The sequence below is a fragment of the Marmota monax genome, unplaced genomic scaffold (assembly GCF_021218885.2).
Source record: "Marmota monax isolate L192 unplaced genomic scaffold, Marmota_monax_Labrador192_F-V1.1 WCK01_AAM20220418_F8-fsc00041, whole genome shotgun sequence".
Taxonomy (NCBI): Eukaryota; Metazoa; Chordata; class Mammalia; order Rodentia; family Sciuridae; genus Marmota; species Marmota monax.
The window spans coordinates 3,353,547-3,368,897 of NW_026695238.1; the positions used below are offsets into that span (position 1 = coordinate 3,353,547).

A 15,351-nucleotide genomic window follows, 5' to 3' on the forward strand; every position below is an offset into this window, starting at 1 on the left:
GCAAAAAGGAAACCCTGGAAACGAGTGAAATACAAATATTAAGACGGCTAAAATATTTGCTATTGATTAGAGAGCACCTTTAAATTAAGGTTCCTCTCAAGTTGAAGATGACAGAAAAGAAAGTATAAAGGTGTGGCAGTAGTTGTATAAAATATTGAAAATCTGAAAAGGTTAATTGCTTAGGCCAGTGGTCTGTAATTTCCAGAACATGAGAGGATACAGAATCCTTGCCTCTGTAGCCATCTGAACTCAATATCTGATATTCTTCTTGTTGTGGCTTTGATACGGCCTAACAAATAGCCACTTACCCAGAGCAAGTGATCATGTAGGCCAGAGGAACTTTAGAGAATACTGACCTCGTTTATCTGAAGAGATGGATCCCACCAGGGGAAATGTGGCATTCACTCAATCCCTTCACTGTCCCTGAAAGTGTGTCCACTTGGCAAAGCTTATTGTCTTACTTTTCAGGTAGCATGGATTAAGATCAAGAGCATTATCCTACAGTTAAGTTCCTGAGTGCTCAGCTCCAGTTATTCCATATCCTTAAGAGGATTCTTTCATCAAGCTCTTGTCCATTGAGAGATTTAACAGCACTGAGGGACCACAAAATGTCCCATTTCTCTTCTTTATTTCTCTTTTTCACCCCAGTGTACAAGTTTTTACCAAAATGCTGCAGCAGTAGTTAAAAATGAGTTATTTTGTATTACCAAAAGTATTCAATCACATTATGATAGGTCACATTTGAATATAACTTGGAGATAGCCAAATAATGTTTATTGCAGTGATTTTGCAAATTCAGCATAGTCAATGTATCCATCATTGTTCTTGTCATCTCTCAAGACACCATCTATTATGTAAATCAGTTCTTTTCTCATTAGTGGCACCTGTTCACTCTCTTCCTCCATATGGACATGATGGCTCTAGAGAGTTCTAAGCCATCAAGTAAATTATTTCCATCATAATCGTGTATTTTGAAATAATGGAGCTGCAGTTCTTGTGGGGACATCTCCACCTATGGTTTGTTGATGACACCTTCCAGATGCTCCATGATATGCTCTTGTTCATGTACCATGCTCTTATCGAAGCCCAGGCTGCCGGGATGGGGGACATTGGCCCCAGGCTGCTCAGCCCTGGCATCTGAAGCACAAAAAGCCCAGAGCAGGCCATACAGGAAGGGGCCTCTGAGCAGATGCAGGGATCTCAGGGTCACCGGTAACTTGATCCTAGGTCCCAGGTCCCAGTCCCACCCCGCTGCTGATGCCTGAGCATCTCCCACTGACCCCCCAGAATATTAATTCTTGCGAGAACAATCCTGAGAATTTTGCTGCTGGGTGTGGTGATACAGGCCTATAATCCCAGTGACTCAGGAGGCTGAGGAAAGAGGATCTAGGCTAGTCTGAATAACTTAGTGAGACTGTCTTAAAAATTGGGGGGCGGGGGAGGAAGGGGTTTGGGGCATAGCTTAGAAATAGAGCACCCTGGATTCAATCTTCAGTAGCACCAAAAACAAACAAACAAACAAACAAAACAAAACAAAAAACCATTTTGAAAGAAGAAGCTGGAGAGAAGACTTATACTTTCTTAGGAAAGACTATATACTTTCCGATTCCATAATATTCTAGAAAAAGTGAACTATAGTCACAGAAGGCAGATCAGGTGTTGCCAGGGACTATAGATGAGGAAGAAGATTGACTAAAGGGTCACATTAGAAATAGTATGTATCTTCATTGTGTTTGTGGTTGTATAACTGCATACAGTTGTTGAATCTCATCAGATTATACACTTAATATTTTTGTAAGTAAAAATCTTTTTTTTGTTTGTTTTTTGTTTTTTGTTTGCAGTGCTGGGGACCAAGCCTAGGGCCTTGCTTGTGCCATGAACATCTGCTACTGAGCCACTAGCCCAATGCTGATTTAAGAAAAACTCTACAAGAGCTGGGCATAGTAGTGCACACCAGTAATCCTAGCAACTTGAGACTCTGAGGCAGGAAGATTGCAAGTTCAAGGCCAGCCTCAGCAACTTCTCAAGACTGTCTCTAAGTAAAAATAAAAAGGACTGGGAATATAGCTCAGTGACTATGCACCCCTAGGTTCAATTCCCACTACTAAAAAATAAATTTAAAATAGTTTTTAAAAAGCACAAGGAGATACCATTCCATGAAACATACACAAAGACCACAATGAGATGGCACTAGAATAATTAAAGAGGCTGCAGAGACTAAATAAAATGTACAGCAGTTGAAGCTTGACACATGACTGGTGTGAATTATAAAATGGTTCAGAGCCCTGATCACTAGCCATTTATTACAAGGCTAACGTGTATCCACCTATGACTATAATTTCACTGCTCGGTGCTCTAGTCCCCCTAAATGGGAAAAAATAGCAATCATATGCCCACCAAAATGTTTTCTGTAACTTGATAAAATCAAACTGAACCAATGCCTCTCAACAGGAGATCAGATAAACTGGGACTGAATACCACTCAAATACCACAAACTTCTGACTTATCAACAACATGGATGGATGAATCTTAAAAGCAATGAATGACAGAAGCCAGATACAAAAGAGCACATATTGTTTGCCTGCATCAAGTTCAAAACCAGAAACTAACCTTTGGGTATTGAAGCCAGAACGACAATTCACTTGGGAATTAATAGTCTAATAAGAAAAGAGGAACCTGGGGTGGTGGCAGTGCTCCATTCTTGAGGTGGGTGTTGGTCACATGGGCAATGCACTTGTAAAACACATTGAAATGAATATGTGAGACTTGCACATTTTCAGGATAGCATTTTTTAAAATTGAGGTAAAATTAACATACTTTAAACATCTTAAAGCAAATACATGGTATTCATTTTATTCATAGATTGGTAACTACAACTTCTACCTAATGCTAGAACATTTTCTTCAATCTGAGAGGCAATCCTGTATCCATTAAATAGTCACTCCTCTTCTCTTCTTCCCCTTACCCTAGCAGCCACCAATCTTCTGTTTCTAGATTTACCTGTCCATATAAATGGAGTCATATAATATGGGACCTTTGTGTCTGGCTTATTTTACTTGGCATATTTTCAAGATTCATTTACTTTGTAGCATGTATCAGCACTTCATTCCTTTTGATGGCTGAATAATATTCCACTGTAGTATATACCACAATTTGTTTATTCACTCATTCACTGATAAACACGTAGGCAATTTCCACCTTTTTTTTTAAGGGTTTTGCTATGTTGCCCAAGCCAGACTAGAACTCTAAGCTCAAGGGATCCTCCCTGCCTCATCCTCCCATGTAGCTGGGACTGTAGGCATATACCACCGCACCCTGCTAGTTCCACCTTTTTTTGGTTATTGTGAATAGTGCTGCTATGAACCTGTGTGTACATGTATTTGAGTACCTGTCTTCAATTCTTCTGGGTATTCTGTTAGTTTGCTAGAGTTACCATGAAAATATAGCAAGTTGAGTGGTTTACAATGGTAGAGAAATGTATTGCCTCACAGTTCTGGAAACTAGACACCCAAAATCTAGGTGTTGGCTGGATTGGTTCCTTCTGAGGGCCATGAGGAAGGATCTGTCTTTGGCATTTCTTGTCTTATAGATGAAATATCACACTGATCTCTACCTTCATGTTCACACAGTCATCCTCCTCCCTGTGTGTATGTCTGTACAATTATTTATTTTTGTCATACTGGGGATTGAACCCAGGGTCACTCTACCACTGAACTACATCCATAGCCTTTATTTTATTTTGAGAGTATCTCCCTAAGTTACTGAGGCTGACCTTGAACTTACAATCCTCCTGCATCAGCCTCTTGAGTTACTGGAATTACAGGCATGCTCTGCCATATCCAGCCAGATTTTTCCTCTTATAAGGACATAGTCATAGAGGATTAAGGGCTCATCCTACTCCAGTATTACCTCATCTTAACTAAGTATATTGCAAGGACTTTATTTCCAAAATGTTCACGTTATGCAGTACTGGGGGACCAGCACAGAAATATATTAACTGGGATAGGAGTTGGGGACAAATAACTCAACCCATCACAGGTAGGTATGTGGGAGTGGAGTTCCCAGGTTCATCAGTTCTTACTCTAAGGTGGCACTGGCAGAGTCAGTCTTAGTGTTCAGCTCTCTGGCCATAACCATGATAACCCCTGGAGTGCATGCTCTTTGGCAAAGTAAAACTAAAATTTAAGACACATTTCTCTTTTTTTTTTTTTTTGAGGGGGGGAACAGACTCAAAATCAGGATTCAGCCAGGTGTGATGGTATATATGTTTAATCCAGAGGCTCAGGAGGCTGAGACAGAAGGATCACAAGTTCAAAGCCAGCCTCAGCAATGTCAAGGCACTAAGCAACTCAGTGAGACCCTCTCTCTAAATAAAATACAAAATAGGGCTGGGGATGTGGCTCAGTGGTTGAGTGTCCCTGAGTTCAAATCCCAGTACCAAAAAAAATCAGGATTTATGGGCCCAGTAAGTGTTAAGAATCTTAATCATATCACAGAGATCAACATCACTAATTATTCTTGCCCACTTTCCCCTACTGGAAGGGAAAAGGCCCAAATCCTTGGAGATAAAAGAATGTTTTTTCTAGAATCCATCTCTATCCTAAACAAATGAACTTTCTAATGAGCTGTGACATGGACAAGAACTTTGGCATTGACAATCTCATCATGATATATTTCAGAAGTGAAATAGGAGTCATTGAAAGAAATATTATCAGTAAAAGTACAGTTCTCTCTGTACAGTGGTTGCTTAAGCAAAACAAATAATCGTGCTTAAGCTATCATGTAGGAGTTTCTATTCTAGATTCAGACACTGTTCTCACTATAGATGCATACACTCATTCTTCCATAAAAATTCCTTCAATGTTGGTGTTGTCCAAAGTTACTGAATGGCGGCTATTATGAAGACAAACAGCAATAAGTGTTGGCGAGGACTTGGGGAAAAAGGTACACTTATACACTGCTGGTGGGATTGCAAATTGGTGCAGCCAATATGGAAAACAGTATGGAGATTTCTTGGAAAAATGGGAATGGAACCACCATTTAATCCAGCTATCCCTCTCCTCGGTCTATACTCAAAGAACTTAAAAACAGCATACTACATGGACATAGCCATATTAATGTTGATAGTGAATTTGCTTTTTATACATTTTCTTTCACTGGGAATTATGAAATAGTATGTGTCTGAATAAAAACCTCTGCTAGTTCTCAAGTAGGGTTTCCAACATTATTCTTCAGATATTTCTGTACATCCCCAAATTGTGGACCTGGAGATGGAGGTGGGTCCCTTGGTTTTATTCTTAACCTCTTATTTGCTCTAGTGAGTATACTTTGCCTGGGTCTAGCCAAACCACTCACTTCATTTCTAGCACTAGCTTCACCCATTTGTGGTGCTACAACAGAACACCATGTCCATTTATAAAGAACAGGAGTTTCTTTCTCACTGTTCTGGAGGCTGGAAAGTCCAAGGTCAGGTATAAGGAGGTTTGTCTATCTGGTGAGGGCTGCATTCTTCAGAGGAGAGGAAGGCTGTGTCCTCACATGACAGAAAGTAGAAGATCAAGAAAATGAACTCCCTCTGTCAAACCCCTTTAATCCCATTCAGGAGAGAGAAGCCCTCCTGGCCTGATCACCAAGTAAAGGGCCCGTCTCTTACTGTTTCATTTGCAACACTGAATTTTGGAGGGGACACATTGAAATAATAGCAAGTGCCATACATTACTTTCATATTTTTAGACCTTACTTTTTTTGGGGGGTGCAGGATACTAGGGATTGAACTCCGGGGCACTCAAACACTGAGCCACATCCCCAGCACTATTTTTGTATGTTATTTAGAGACAGGGCCTCACTGGGTTGCTTAGTACCTTGTTATTGCTGAGGCTGGCTTTGCACTCCTGGCTTTGTTCTCCTGCCTCAGCCTCCTGAGCCAATTGGATTACAGGTGTGCACCACTGTACCCAGCTAGCTTTTAGATAAATGGAATTATATGGCATGTAGTGCTTTTGTGTCTGGTTTCTTTCACTCCATATTATGATTAGGAGTTTTGTCTAAGTTGTGTCTAATACTTGCAGTTCATTCATTCCTGTCACTATATATAATATAAAATTCCATTGTGTAGATAAAGCACAATTTGCTTTTTCATTCTACTGTCAAGTATTTGAGTAGCTTTTAGTTAGGGCTATTATAAATAATACTACTTATTGTTTGGTGAGCATAGGTGCACATTTCTGTTTCATTTGTACTTACTTAGGAGTGGAATTTCGAGGTTATAGGATAGGCATATGCCCAGCTTTCATAAGTAGGACTGGATCTCTATAGCACCTGTAGCATTTGACACTCCTAGCAGCCATGCATGAAGGTTCCATCAGAAGTGGAGAAACACTTGCATGTTTTGTAATTGTTATGCTTTTAACTTTACTCATGTGTCTATACTTTTAGAATTAAGTTACATTCTAGTGGAAGTGTAAGGTTTTCTCATTATGGTTTTACATTGCATTTCCATGAAGGCCAGTGGGGGAGATGGGATTTTCCAAAGGTGGCTGCAACTCACATGCAATTCTATAACTGGCCTTGCCATTAGGAATTAGAATCTAATTTTCCTTCCTTTGAATCTGGGAGGGCATGTGACTCTTCTGACCAATAGAATAGAGTGGAATTGATACTGTGTCCCTTTTGGGTCATGGAAGACCAGGTACCTTCTGCCTTATCTATTGCAACATTCAAGCTGGAATCCTAAATTGCCATGTGGTAAGTCCTACCACCCTGAGGCTGCCATGCTTTGAGGAAGCCATGCCACATGCAGAGGCCATGTGAAAACTCCCAGAGAGTGATCTTAGTCTCTGGGTTATCTAGTGCTTCCAGAGTTTTCTAGTCCTTAAGCTGGAAGTTATTTGAATTTTCCTAGCTGAGGTCTCAGAATTAGAGAACAAGTCATTCTCACTGTGTCCACTCTAAAAGTCCTTATTACTTTAAGTCACTAAGTATCTGGATAGTTCATTATGCCACAATAGCAAAAGTCTAATACAAAGGACTGGTTTTAGGACATAATGCTAGAATGTTAGATCACTGCAGCCCCATTTAATTCCTTCTTGACTTTTGCATCATCAACATACATTTTAATTCTAGTTAAATTGCAAGATTAATGAAAGTGCCACTCTGCTCTTTGGAGGCTCTTCTCAGATTTTCAGTCTCTTGCTCTGTGTAACCACAAAATTTGGCAAATGTCCTGAGTAGACACCTGGCTGGATACTTGAGGTCTCCCAGATTTCTGCCAAAATTTCTTCTAGCTTCACTGCCTCCTTGAAATAAAGCCTGCACTTTTCACCTCCTGCTCTCCCCAGAATTGCTAAACATTTTTGGCATGAAAATGCCTATAGTAGTCAGCTAAAAGTTCTTTCTCTTCTGTGCCTTTGACTTTCTAGATCCTTGTTCATCACACTGTGGTCCCTGGGCCATATGTCTTGTCATTAACCAGGAGCTTGTTAGAAATGCAGAATTTCAGGCCGACTCCACTCTTCTTGAATCATTATTTTCCATTTATTGTTAAAAACAATAGAAACAAAGTACTGGTTATAGATTAAACAAGACACCTAGGTGCATTATAATCATGGCCACTTATTAAGTGAGGAAATTTACTTATATTATGTTTCATTCTCACAGCAACTCTATTATTTTTGTAAGAGTTGAGAACTGAGGCTTATTCGATGCCTTTCAAAGCCTCACAGAGAGTAAGCAGAAAAGCCAGGATTAAAACTATGCTATATGACTTCAGGTCCATACAGTCTATGTTCTTTCCTGTTGGGAATACTTTTTTCTTATTCTAAGGAAATTCATTCAAAAAAAAAAAAAAAAAAATAAATAAATAAAATGGGCCAACTGTGGTGGCGCATGCCTATAATCCCAGCAGCTCTGGTGGCTGAAGCAGGAGGATCGTGAGTTCAAAGCTAGCCTCAGCAACTCAGTGAGGCCCTGTCTCTAAAAGAATTACAAAAAGAGCTGGGGATGTGGCTCAGTGGTTGAGTGCCCCAGAGTTCAATCCCTGGTACCAAAACAAACAAACAAACAAACAAAAACAACAACAAAAAGGTTTAAGACAACATCAGGAAAACATTAAAAAAAAAGAAAGAAAGAAAAGAAACATGGTGCCATGGTAATCTCAGGGACTGGAAGGCTGAGGAAGGAGGATCACAAGTTTGAGGTCAGGTGAGGCAGACCTGTCCCAAAATAGAAAAATTAACAAGAGGGCTGGGGATGTATCTCAGTGATAGAGCACCCCTGGGTTCAATCCCCAGTATTGAGAAAGTAAGAGAGAGAGAGAGAGAGAGAGAGAGAGAGAGAGAGAGAGAGAAAGGAAGGAGGAGGGGGGGAGGGGGAGAGACACAAGTCATATAATTTATTACCATATTAATTTTGATACATATCCTTCCAAATGTGGTGGGGAGTGTTGGGGGAGGATCAACAGTTGAAATGGTTTTGTAACTTGCTTTTGTTTCTTTCTTTTTTTTTAAGTTGTTGATGGACTTTATTTTATTTATTTTTATGTGGTGTGCTGAGGATCCGTGGCAGTGCCTCACATGCCAGGAGAGGCTCCAACACTGAGCCACACCCCAGCCCTGCTTTTGTTTTTTCTTAATGAAACATTGTGAGCATTTGGCTAAAGCCCCTGCTCTTTCCACCAGAGGGCACAGCCTCAGGAGGACACATGGTGGGAGTACTTCATTTCATTCCCTTTTGGGAAAAAGATAAAAAATGGACCAGTGTTTTCTTTGTAGAAATTGAAGTCAGACACATGATGAAATATTTAGAAAAAAATATTTGATTACTAACAGCCAGTTTCCCCTGCTTGAAGAGTAGAGGAGTTGCCTCAGGTGGAGGACGGAGAGGCCATGGAGCTGGGATCTACTGAAAGAAAATCAGTGTAGCTCACTCAAAATCATGGAGACTCCTGGGACTTCATTCCTGACTCTGACCTTACTAGCTCTCTGACTGGAGAAAATGAAAAAAAAAAAAAATTAATCTCTGACCCTATGCATTTCATTCTAAGATATTGGGATAATAATATTATTAACTCTTAAAGTTGACACATAAATTAGATGAGTTAATATAAGGAAAGTGCTCAGAACAGTGCCTGGCACATAGCAAGACCTCAAGTGTTAGTTCTTCCTCCACTCCTTATTTATTTATTTATTTATTTTGTGTGTGTGTGTGTGTGTGTGTGTGTATGTGTGTCCTGGAGATTGAACCCAGGGCCTTGCACATGCTAAGCCTGTGCTTGACCATTGAGCACTGAGCTTTGCCCCCAGTCCTCCTTCTTTCTCCTATTCCTCCTATTCTCCTCCTTTTCCTTCTTCTTCTAGGCAGGTGTGTGTTCCTGAGATAGGGGCTGCGTCCTATACTTCTTCCTCTGATAACTCTGAGGATATGAAAACAGCCTGAGACTTCTAGGCAGGTAGGCCTGAGGTGACTTCAAACTTTTCCACCAGATGCTCCTAGGAGCCCAAGAAGGATGTGGAAGTGAAAGGAGGGGTGGAGAGGGGGTGTGGAGAGAGAGAGAGAGAGACAGAGAGAGACAGAGAGAGACAGAGAGAGCGCACTAAGAGCTCTTCGGTCAAAATAGGGGTGCAGGGTGAAGCCAGGCAGAAGCAAGGATGTTTCCATTAATGGCAGCATGAGCTAATAGCAACTGAGGACCAGGTTGTGACCCTCACATCCATTAGACACAATGTAATTCATCAGAATTACACCCGACCACAAGGAAAGGAAAAGGCAGATGCCACAGTGTCATGCTCACACTAACTACCTGGAGTTTGCAGAGACTGCACAGGTTAAGGGCACAGTCCCCATCAAGACCGCCCTTGCTTCATATACTAATCCCAAGCCACTCACACCTTCAACAGATTGGCTACAAATTTGAGGGTACTCATAAACCCATCAAGTTGGATAATAATAGAATGACTTACAATTTCAGAAAAGTTCTGTGATTACTTCTATGATTTAGATGCAGTTTGTCCCCAAGAGATCATATGTTCAAAGTTTGGTCCCCAGTGTAACAATATTGAGAGGAGATAGAAGCTTTTTTTTTTTTTTAAAGAGAGAGAGAGAGAATTTTAATATTTATTTTTTAGTTCTCGGCGGACACAACATCTTTGTTTGTATGTGGTGCTGAGGATCGAACCCAGGCCGCACGCATGCCAGACGAGCGCGCTACCGCTTGAGTCACATCCCCAGCCCCAAGAGGAGGTAGAACCCTTAAGATGTGGGGATTAGTACAAGGTAATTAGGTCATTGTGGGTGTTCACACAACCTTCAGTAGAGGTTGATACTCGCCTCATGGAGTGAGTTCATTGTGAGTTGTTATAAAAGGGAGAGTATGATGGCGGCATTACTTTCTGGCTTCCTATCTCACCATGCAATCTCTCCCTCTCACATGTGTGCCCACCATGTGCATGTGCATGTACAAATGTGTAACAACAAATCCTACTATTATGTATAAGATACCAATAAAATATGGGATAAAAACAAAAACAACTCATAGAACAATTGCATTAAATCAGAACCACTTTCAGATCAGGTCAAAATCAGACCAAATACCCCAAAGGGTGTGGCCTTGCTAGTCAAAGAGACCTCCAGCCATGTGACATAAGATAGAATTTCTGCAGCCCCAGTATCCAATAGGGGCTTTTATTTCATAGATGCCACTCAGGGACACCCTTTTGTTCCCCCTTTCTTTTATCAAAAAGGATGTTAAGATGAAGAGCCCTAGAATCTGAGAAGTGATTGCACAGAGTTTAAGAAAGGAAACAACAGGAGAGAAAGTTCTTAGAAGATCTTCATCAAGGGTGACAGGAAGCCAGTATTTACAATACTTTAATTAATTTATTTATTTGTATGTGGTGCTGAGGATCGAACCCAGTGCCTCATGTGTGCTAGGCAAGGACTCTACCACTGAGCTACAACCCCAGCCCGGGAGCCAGTATTTGAGTCAAAAGTGCACAAGGAAGAGAGACACAAAGAAAGGACATACACAAATTCACTTTACCAGAATACACAATTAAGGTCAGAACCAGTAGACACAGGTGAGACCTGTGGCATCCAAAGGGTGGAACAGTGAAGAGGGCAGGATGACTGCAGTCCAGGAACCAGCTGCAGAGAACAACGGATGGGCAGGAGCAGAAACTCAGGGTGAGAACAGGACACACACCTTACCATACCAGGAAAGTCCTTAGAGAGTAGAGCCAATGGCTCCTAGGTCCCTATCAGGAGCTCTGGTCTCACCACGGAGATAATCTTGCAAAAATGTCAACCTCTCCAAAGAGCCTCCACCACTCCATGGTCTGTCTGTTTGGGCAAGTGTCTCTGCCTTATTTAAAGTGGATCCCAGGAACCAAAAATCAATCCCCCAACATTCGTTGGCTGGTGATCAGTTAATTCTGCCCCCCAACCCCCTTTCCCAGTACTGAACACTGAACTCAGGGGTGTGCTACCACTGAATAGGGTCTTGCTAAATTGCTCAGGCTGCTCTAGAACTTGTGATCTTTCTGCCACAACCTCCTGAGTAGCTGGGAACACTGGTGTGCACCACTGTACCTGGCTCTAGCTGCAATTTTAAAAACAATAAATAGAAACTATGAACAGCATTTGTTTTGAGGGGTTGTAAGTGCAGGGGTCTTTGATTTTGTTGCCTAATTTCAAGTGGTGGAATTAGGGGTGATTTTTGAAATATTGAAAATGTTTTGCTGTGTACTTAAATACTTTAGAAATCAATGAAAATATAAAATCTCTACTCCCAAGAGGCTTGGAAAGTTTTGGTTTAATTTTCAAAATTGCAAAAATGTATGAGTTAGTTGATAATTAAAAAAAAAACAAACAAAAAACAAGGGCTGGGGTGTAGCTCAGCGATAGAGTGCTTGCCTGGCATGTGCAAGGCTCTGGGTTTGATATCCAGCACTGCAAAAATGAGAAAAAGATACTGAGTTAAGTGGTACTCACTTGTCATCCCCGCCCCTCAGGAGCCTGTTGAAGCAGCAAGATCCCTTGACCCCAGGAGTTTGAGGCCAGCCTGGTCACATAGTAGGATCCATATCCAAGAAAAAAAAGAAGGAGAAGAAGAATGAATGAATTTGAAGAGCTTCACGTACTTCTATTACTCAATTTTTATGTACACTGTTTTATATTTATTAGATGTATTTTTTCAATTATATATTTCATGCATTGCCTGATATCACATCCCCTCCAACAGAGAGGAAGAAAGAAGTGTGATGTATATGTAAAGATTTAATTGTTTTAATACATTATTATTGCTTTGGTAAAGTTCTGAGTTCTGTGAGGACCCAAATGACCAAGTTCATGGACAGCTAGGTATCACATTGGGAAACTAGTTTTTAGAAAGTTCAAAAGAAAATGTCCTCATGGCATTCTTTCGAATGAGCCACTTTGATAAAACAAGATATTGTGTGTACATGTTACAAAATTCAGAGTCCATAGGTCATGCTGTGAAGATATGTCTGAGTTCTTTGTCCTAGAGGCAGCTACTATCACAAATTACTTGTATACCTCCAGACATGCTCTGTGTCCATGCAGGCATTGGCCTAACTATATGGTAGTCTACCATACAGTATTATGCATATTGAATTTTTCATTTAAAATACATATCTTGAAAATTGTGGCATATCATCATGTTTGGGCTGAATTGTATAATTCTTTTTTAAATCTCCAAATTATTTCAAGGTATGGATTGACCATAACTCATTCCATTAGTCCCCTATTGCTTCCAGTATTATCTTTGTATGAACAAACAATGATATGTACAAATATCCTTCTATATTTGTGCTTTTGCAAATATGCATGTATACATGTACAATAAATCCTTAGTAGTAGGATTGCTTGTTCAAAAGATGAGTATAGTTAAAAGTTTGAAAACTCTGTAGCAATTTCATTTTGCTTTCCTACTCTGAACTTTAAGATGCTATCAAATTTATTATTTTTTGCCAAACTTATAGGTGATACAATTTTTAATGCAATTTTGATTTGTCTTTGTCTTACAATAAGGAAAGTTGAACATTTTTGTATATGTTTAAGAGCCATAGACAGGGCTGGGTTGGAGCAAGTCCTATGTAATTCCAGTGACTCTGGAGGCTGAGGCAGGAAGATCACAAATTGGAGGCCAGCCTAAGAAACTTAGTGAGACCCTGTCTTACAATTAAAAAAATAAGGGGCTGGGGCTGGAGCTCAGTGACAAAGTGCTTGCCTAGCATGTGTGAGGTCCTGAGTTAATCCTCAGCCCTGCATAAAAATAAATAAATTAATTAAATAAAGGTATTATGTCCATCTACAACTAAATTTAAAAAAAAGAAAATAAAAAAACCTAGACTGATGGAAAGTAGATGATAAATACATATCAAATGCATGAAGGATAAAATAGGAATAAAATATTAAATCAAACTAAATCCAAGACAATTAAGTATTTCACATTTATTTTATTTTTAAAGTTATGTTGTGGGAATTAAACTCAAGGCCTCATGCATGTTAGTCAAATACTTTACCATTGAGCTCCATCTCCAGCCCAGTGTCTCTAATTTATAAATGATGACATCCATCAGGAATATATAGTAGCCATTAAGCTTTATGTACCTAACAACAGATCTTCAAAATATAAAACAAAAGCTGTTGAAAATACAAGAAAATTTGAAAAATCCACAATTCCATAATATTTTTAGAATACTTGTACCTCTCTCAGAAATTAACTAATCATTTAGACAAAAATAAGTAAAGTTATAAAGGATTTTAAAGCAAAATTGATAAATTAATAAAGAGAGACTACATATTTTTTAAAAATACACATGAACCAGGTACCGTGGTGCACAACTATATTCCAAGCTACTGGGAAGGCTCAGCAGAAAGGTTGGAAGTTCAAGGCCAATCTGGCAATTTCGCAAGAACTTGTCCTAAAATAAAACATAAAATACACATGGAACATTTAGAAAAATAAGCAAGTTCTAGGCCATCAAAAACATTTCAATAATTCTAAAGAGTAAAACATATGTATTGTCACCATAATGTAATAATAGTATAAATTAATATCAAGAGTGACCCCTTTCAAAACAAACAAAACCCCCCGACTGTTCACATTTAAGTAAAATCACTTTCTATTTTACTCTTAGAGTAAGATACAAATCACAAACTGAAAATGAATGTACAAGGAAATGATACATTAAATTTTATTGCATGCATCCAAATAGTATTACATGAAAATGTACAGCATTAAATGCATTTGTTAGAAAATAAGAAAACTGGGGCTGGGGATGTGGCTCAAGTGGTAGCGTGCTCGCTTGGCGTGCGTGCGGCCCAGGTTCGATCCTCAGCACCACATACAAAGATGTTGTGCCCACCGATAACTAAAAAATAAATATTAAAATTCTCTCTCTCTCTTAAAAAAAAAAAAGACAAATTCAGTGCAAAAGCCCTGCTCAGTAAAAAAGCAAGTTTCTGGTTTCAGCATCTTTCTAAAAAAAAAGAAAAAGAAAATAAGAAAACTTTGGGCTGGAGTTGTGGCTCAGCGGTAGATCGCTTGCCTAGCATGTGTGAGGCACTGGGTTTGATTCTCAGCACTGCATATAAACAAATAAATGAATAAAGGTCCATCAATGACTAATAAAAATTTTAAAAAAAGAAAATAAGAAAACTTCATTAAGCAGTCAATTCTTTGAAAATATTTTTAAAATGTAAAATACCTGCTGGGTGCAGAGATATACACCTGTAATCCCTGCAGGAGGATTGATTGCAAGTTTGAAGCCAGACTGAGCAAATTAACAAGACTCTATCTCAAAATAAAAAGGCTGGAGATGTAGCTCAGTAGTAGAGCATTTTCCTAGCATGTGCACGGTTGTGGGTTCAATACCCACCCCCACCCAACCCCACCCCCCAAAAAAAGAAAGGAAGAAATGAATCCAGACATGGTGTAGGCTGGGTAGGGTAAAGGGAAGACTAATAAAGATAAAAGTAGAAAATGGATTTCAACTGTTGATACTAGAACTAATTTCTGGGAATAACTTGATAAGCTGAATAAAATACGAAAAACTTTTACTTGAAGACACCAGCATCAGAGAACAAACAAGGTAATGAAGAATTACCAACAATTATCAGAAAAACCCAGAGATAAATCAGGCATCTGGGAGAACTTTTCTATTTGTAGTATTTCCCATTTTCAGAAGAGGAAGCTGAGGGCAAGAACCTCTCAGGTGGGGTGAAGAAAAGCTGGAATCCAGGATCTCTAATATTTGAACTTAGGGTGGGACCCAGAAGGATGAAGGACTGAAGCCTCCCTCAGCTTTAAAGCATCGCAGGCCTGAAACTACA

At 39.6% G+C, this 15,351-nt stretch overlaps 1 pseudogene; it reads right to left on the reverse strand.

Moving 5' to 3' along the window:
• Positions 1-364: 364 nt before the first annotated feature.
• Positions 365-4,137, reverse strand: LOC124089744 (multiple coagulation factor deficiency protein 2 homolog; annotated as a pseudogene).
• Positions 4,138-15,351: the final 11,214 nt, after the last annotated feature.